Source organism: Pinus tabuliformis, chromosome J, assembly GCF_031772625.1.
Source record: "Pinus tabuliformis cultivar Carrire ecotype Pingquan chromosome J, CPIR1, whole genome shotgun sequence".
Classification (NCBI taxonomy): domain Eukaryota; kingdom Viridiplantae; phylum Streptophyta; class Pinopsida; order Pinales; family Pinaceae; genus Pinus; species Pinus tabuliformis.
This window is the reverse complement of record NC_142295.1, coordinates 24,083,691-24,091,018: the sequence shown is the minus strand read 5'-3', so window position 1 is coordinate 24,091,018 and position 7,328 is coordinate 24,083,691. Positions and strand designations below refer to the sequence as shown.

At 39.9% G+C, this 7,328-nt stretch overlaps 1 pseudogene; it reads right to left on the bottom strand.

The window, feature by feature from the left end:
- Window positions 1-509: 509 nt before the first annotated feature.
- LOC149225234 (cationic amino acid transporter 1 pseudogene) lies at window positions 510-4,604 on the bottom strand (annotated as a pseudogene).
- Between the last annotated feature and the right edge of the window lie 2,724 nt (window positions 4,605-7,328).

Sequence of the window (7,328 nt, the reverse complement as noted above, 5' to 3'; positions counted from 1 at the left end):
TATATTTTTTACTATTTTACAACCAAATGAAACAATATTTATATACATTTAAGTTATTAATATTTCTTTCAATATTACTTAAAAAAAATATTATTACCATCTTTAAACTTTAAAATTGAGCTGTGATTCAATAATTATGATATAAACCCATGACAAAAATAATTTAGCAAAAACAAAAGCCCCAAACATTAATGTCAAGGATAATGACAAGACATTTTCCTCAATACTTACAACACTTGGCATAATCCTCAATTACAAACTTTCTGTATAAATGCACATTGCTGTGGGGCAGTGCATTGGTCTAAAGTTTATTACACATTTATCTCACGAGGTCATCACATGTAAACTACACTAAAGCAAGTTCAATTTAAAAGCTTTACTATTTTCTAATAATATAATAGAATTTATGATAAGCCTCCAAAGACATCTATTGACAAGATATCATAGGTACTACTGTAATATTGCAGAGCTCCCTTGCCTTCTTCCATGCAGAGACTCACCCCCCATTATCAACCTTCCCCTCCCTCCCTCTGGGTCTCAGCAGTTTTGGCCATGTCATATGATGCACGCAGCCCACGCAGCAGTCCAAACAGCAAACCTAATGAAGGAATCCTTACCTAAGGAAATGGATAAAACTGGTATCCAAGGCATCAGTGGCACCCCCACAGCTTTGGCATTCTAGCCAGTGGAACAAACAGCTGTAAACCCAATGTACCTAGAAACAGTATAGGCACTGTTATTAAATAACCAATCGACCCATCACTGGTATTCCAGTATAGAGAAGTGGCAACTGAGGATCCAATGATTATAGCCAGAAATATGATCAGTTTTCTGATGATTTTCAAAGTTGGTTTCGCCCGAAACATAATATCTCCTTACAAGTAGTGCTATGGCTACTAGACAGAATATAAACAAGGTGCAGATGGATAGCAGGTTGGAGAGGACATCTAGGCCTGTGAAAAATGCTATAACAGTTGTGGCAATGACCATTGTGGCAGTTGCATTGATTGGAGTTCCTGTTTTTTCATTCACCGTTGCAAACCATGGTGGGAACATATGTCTCCTTGCAATGTGGGTCAGCTACCTGGCTTGGCCTACGACACTCACCATTAGGGCAGTAGTCATACTCTCAAGGGCTTCTAAGGCTACTATGTATTTAGCCCAATCCATTCCCACCTTTGAGAATGCTACACTGTATCCAGCTTCATCATCAATGGTTTTGTAGTTTTGCATCAGGCATAATGTCAGAGCCATGAGACAGTAGAACGTTATGATGACCACCATGGATCCAACTAGTCCAATAGGATGCCATTGTTGCAACTGCATCGAAGCCAACATATGTATGTCATAAAGAGAACTGCAGCTGATGTGAAAATGCCCCCTCACTCCGTAAGGCATAAAGTCTGAGTAGTTTGATGTATCTGCATGCGTTAACCCGGCAATGATGATGAACACAAGGATCGCAACATGAAATATAGAGGCGATGGAGTTTATTCTGGATGTAATTTTGGTGCTCTTTATGGCAACAATGCCTTTTATGAAGAGGATGGCAACTGCTATGGGGTCCAAATCATTGAAATTATTAGCCAAATTTGTTTGAATGCGAAAAGCATTAGATTGGCGATTACAGAGTGTGGCGAAGTAGGATTTCCATGACCTTGCAACTGCTCCTCCACCAATGGCGTATTCTAATAGGATGTTGCCTGCCCCTACGACTGCCACCAAAGTCTCCCAATTCTAGTCTGAGATAGGCAAACGAACCACATGAAAAATCAACATAAGTAAATAATTGAGAGGGAATATTAGATATTTAAGACTGTAGCTGACAAACTTCTTGGATCATACTTCTATATTTGTACATTAGTGAGAACTACACAGATGGCTGAAACAGAGTATTATAAAAAAAATCCTTTCATAATGATACCAAGAAACTAATATACATCATATGTCGAGAAACCAATATATATTAAAGTGAACTTATATTAGATTGATAAAAATTTAATTCATAAAATTATATAGGTAAAATTGTAATTGGGCTTGGAGTATTGTTCTGAAACTGTTTTTTTAAGAATTTATTTTCCTTATGGATTAATGAAATAGATTAACCGTCCAAAACCTAAAGACATATATAACCAACAACCTTCAATTCCATTGAATCAACATAGAATATTGATTCTAAAACAAAAGACAGTATGCATGGATTACAGATGGATATCATTTCCAGGCCCAAACGGTCAGGCGGTTGGGGTCTTCTTCATATGCGTTCATTTGCCAGGGCACTTCTCTGCAATTCTCCTCACAGGGGCGTCTTTGGTAACGGCATATGGAGTGCCATCATCAATCAAAAATACTTGAAAGGCAGGGCTTTGGTTTATTGGTACAGGAATAAGATTCTTGGTTCAAAGAGAGGATCTGCTATTTGGCTGGGATTCAAAAAGGTACAGGACCTTTTCTTCGATTTTCTTAAGTGGCGCTTTTCCTCTGGCTCCAATATCATTATAGTTGTAGATGCAACTGTTTATGGTCTGGAAACAAAGCTCTCCCCTGATTTGATATCATTTCTACACACTCGGGGTTTGTTCACTTGGGATAAATTAATTCTGTCATGGTCATCCTCCTCGCCGATCTGGAAGAGTGCTCAGGATCTTGGTCTACCTCCTTTGCTGCAACAGTCTTGGGAACTGGCGAAAAAGTTCTTTGAAGACAAAGGCATCATTCAGACAGGTGATATCGATGAACTGATTTGGTCCAAGCCGAATTCAACTCAGCCAGTATGTGTACAAGATTTATATGATGCTGCCTCGTCTTATCAACAGCTGCGGCCATCTCCAATCTTCCCTTACAAATTTTGGAAAGCTCATTGCCCGCTTAAGGCAATTTTATTCTCTTGGCTGCTTTTTTCAAATAGGAACCTTTCATGGGAGGTCCTTCAGCGAAAGGGATGGTCGGGCCCAAGCAGATGTGTTATGTGTCGACAAGCGCCGGAAACAAATGCCCACATGTTTTTCCACTGCCCAGCAACAGCCCAAATCTGGTATGAACTTTCATTATCTCATGGTTTTGCTCAGCAGGTTTTTGCTTCTGTGCAGGAGGGATTCAAATGGTGGTCAGCTCAAAGCCCAGATTTACGATCTTTATTCATCATTACCTGTTGGTGTCTCTGGAAGTGGAGGAACGCCTGCATCTTCCAGGACTCCAAGGATCCCATTCTCTCTTCTCTCATTTACATATCTGCGATGTTCAATCCAGCATGATGTTTTTCTTTTTATGATGATCAGCAAATGGTTTTGCTTGGCCTTTGCTTATATCTTTGGTTTTTTCAGGATATGTCTTGTTATATTGGGTTTTCTCATGGACTTATCTAGGCTCCAGGCCTGTTAATATCTACTGAATGCTCAGAACTGCCGGCCATCTGCCTGCCGACATGCTTTTGGCTCTTATGTATCTGCTTTATATTTCCTTAATATAAAATATGATGATTTTCACTCTGAAAAAAAAAATGGATTACCCCCATATATAAAGCAAGATCAAGATATAAATTGATGAGATGTCCAGATGTGTCCAGTTTTACTGAAGAAATATATAATATCCTGAACATGTGAAATGACAATCAATCTAATACAACACCTATAAGCATTTTTTAGAGTTGGTTCAAGCTACCTCAAGAAGAAACTCCACAGTAACTATGCTCATCTTGAGAGGTACTAGGGCGGTTGACTTGAGAAAAAAATATAAAATAGCATTTATGTCTACCATGAAAGAAAACACCAATAACAGAACACAACACACAGGTATTCTGGGAGGGGGTAAGTTCAGTTCAATATACTTGAAGATGAGATGAACACTGCTGTCGGTTTTAGCTAAGAGAAGCACTAGGATAGTAATTTGAGAAGAAAAAGGCTGTGTACTTCTGTTCATCTACTATTAAGAAAGCATCAAAGATATTTCGGAGAAGTTGGATTATGATATTTGATGTTCTCACTGTTTATGGGTAACTTAAACCACAACAACAAAACTCCACTGTTAGATGTGATTATTTTAAAAATAAATAACAGAACAGGAACGTATTTTCCAGTAAAAACGGATTTGAGCTAGATAAATAAATAATTGTTATTTAAAATATAACACAGTTTATAATTAGAGTTAGTTGAATTTGCTGTGGTTAATATTATTAGGTATTTGATCAAAGTTAATATTAATAGGTATCAATTTAGAAAAGAACAACAAATTTCAAAATCTTGCATAATAAGTAAAGAATTGAAAGCTTCTGACCTGCAATGGGGATTCCCACAGCAAATTCGGTGTAACAAAACACAGAAAGCAGCGCTGAGATTCTCGAGATAACATAGGACAATAGGACTGCGGGCCAGAGTGTTTATGGGCTTCCCAGCGCCAATAACAGCTCCAATTCCGAACCAAATCAAATCCCACCCATTTAGATTTTTTTTTCATGTCATCCACACTCCGAGTCCGAACCTCCCTCATTTCAACCTCAACCGAAGACTTGTAAAAATGTGGGTCCCATAATAACCTCCCTAGCTCCTGAAGGACTCCTCTGGTAGAAATTGACCCCTGCAAACTTCACATCCCTTTCTCTTTGTCATGTTTCCCAACTTCAATCGCAAACAAAACAGATTTAGGACTGATGCTAGACTCACACTTATAATGTCGAAGCAAATTCACACCTTTCAAAAGCAAGATGAGTTCCTGTGAAGGCAAGCCCGGGATATACATGAATTATTCAGATCAGAGACTGTGGATATGAAACAGAAACAATCTGAAAACACATACAGAATGTGAACATATCTTATGTCATCCAGATAATTGTTATATAATTCAAATTGCACAAGTGGAATGTAGATTTGACAGCTTAAAAGACTGAAATCCAATTGCCCAGCATACAAGAACAAGATGGGGTCTTCTAAATGTATACACAATGTATATATAAGCTTATCGATTTAGAATGTTGGTAGAATACCGATAAGAAACTGTTGGAAATAATACTGAGAGGGGGGTGAATCAGTATTATTAAATTCTTTTCAATTAATTTCTTCTTCAGATATTGATCATTAGTTTGTATGTCAGTACCATATAATAATGAGCAAGAACAAGAAAAACAGATAATCACACCAAAGAACACCAGATATAAGGTGGAAACCCAATGTGGATGAAAACCACCTGCTGCAATATGTCTCTATCTTCTTTCAATTAGAAACTTCTTTTACAATGATTTTGTACTGGTGCAGTCCTTTACCAATACGCAAGCTGCAACCTGCAGAGAGCTACAACCCTCTCTCGTTTTCCAGTCTCTCCTGGAAGGGAGCTACAACCCCCTTAGCTCTTTTACTTCTTTAAGGACCACGTTTTTATTAATTTTCAGACTGGATCCAAGAAGATCAAATAATCATCAAGTACATGCGAATCACCCAATCTCCTTATACAATCAACCAATGAATCACCCAACTTCTCAGAATGTTGTAAACAGAAAAGTAATACCAGAAATCTAAACCTAGAACTCTGCAGCAATAGATAAAACACAGCCAAAAAATGTTTTAAGATAGGTCCGCAACTTCACCAATAGAGGCATGCGAATATTCGCAGCTCTTCTGTGTCTAAACTGTGCAGATCCGCACCTAGTCGGTCTTCTGCGCTGCGTATCTCCGCACCTCCTCCTTCTGCTGCCCTACGTACTTCTGCTAAGATCCGCACCTGCACTGTCTACCTGACAGCGCACCTCCGCAACTGGTTATTCTATTTCCCTGCGTGCCTTCACACTATGCCTTCTTATGAGCTGCGTACCTCGCACCTGCGCCTTCTGTTGCACTGTGGATCCCCGCACCTGCGCCTTCTCCTACGCTGCGGACCCCCGCACTCACGCCGTGGATCACCTGCGAACCTCTGATTAGGGCCAAATTAACAATCCTCCAATTTGCCACAGACAGTCAGATCCACAGATCTGATCATGCACCCGAGAGATCATGACCTATCAATAGATTCGCCTTTAATTTCACCTTGATTTAGATCTAGCCTTTAAAACCGATTACCCAAAATTTCAGATCTTAAGATATTCAATTTTTCACAAGTGTCTAGCCAAGTGATCTCCTTTCCTTTTTATAGACAAGCCCTTATTCAAACCGTGGGACAAAACCATCGAAAACCAATACAAGGGATCCAAAACGGGATTCAATAATCTAGATCCTATACCACGGGCCAAAACCATAGGATCAAGAACGACGGGCTAAATAACAAGGGCCAAACATAAGAAATCCCACGTGAGCACGCTTCTCTGCATTGGAGTGAGTGAATTGAGGGACCGCACCTTCTGAACGGATAAATTGCGGGTATGACCGCACTTCTTGGTCAGCGTACCTGCGAATCCGCACCTTATGAACGGGGCACCTGCGAACCACCTTGATTTAGATCTAGCCTTTAAAACTGATTACCCAAAATTTCAGATCTTAAGATATTCAATTTTTCACAAGTGTCTAGCCAAGTGATCTCCTTTCCTTTTTATAGGCAAGCCCTTATTCAAACCATGGGACAAAACCATCGAAAACCAATACAAGGGATCCAAAACGGGATTCAATAATCTAGATCCTATACCACGGGCCAAAACCATAGGATCAAGAACGACAGGCTAAATACCAAGGGCCAAACATAAGAAACCCCACGTGAGCACGCTTCTCTACATTGGAGTGAGTGAACTGAGGGACCGCACCTTCTGAACGGATAACCTGCAGGTATGACCGCACTTCTTGGTCGGCGTACCTGCGGGTCCGCACCTTATGAACGAGGCACCTGCGAACCCCTTATTTTCCATCATTTTGAGAGCCTGAACAGAGTTTTGTCACTTGAGTGAGTTGCCATTAAGTACAACACCTGTGCCTGAATCATAATGCCAACAATCTCCCTCTTTAGACTTGATGGCAACCTCAAGATCCTCAATGTCATTCTCCCCCTTTGACATCAAGGGCAAAGGGTTTTGCTCCCCCTGAGAACATGCTTAAGTCTTTGCTCTGTTGATCATGCTCCCCCTGACTACCATAATGCCAACAATACATTATATATCCTCCCCCTGAACCTGTGCCATTCAAACTTCGACCAATCCATAACCCAACAATTGTATGCGTATACACCATATGAACTCGCGTGCAACCAACAATCTCTGAAACATATGAGATTCAACAACAAGATGATGCATCAACTACCCCTAGCTTTTGCCTGAGGTATTCAAAGGTCTCCCTGGGCAATGGTTTGGTGAATATATCAGCAACTTGTTCCTTAGAAGGAACATACTCCAACTTGACCTTTTGTTCAAGCACTTGTTC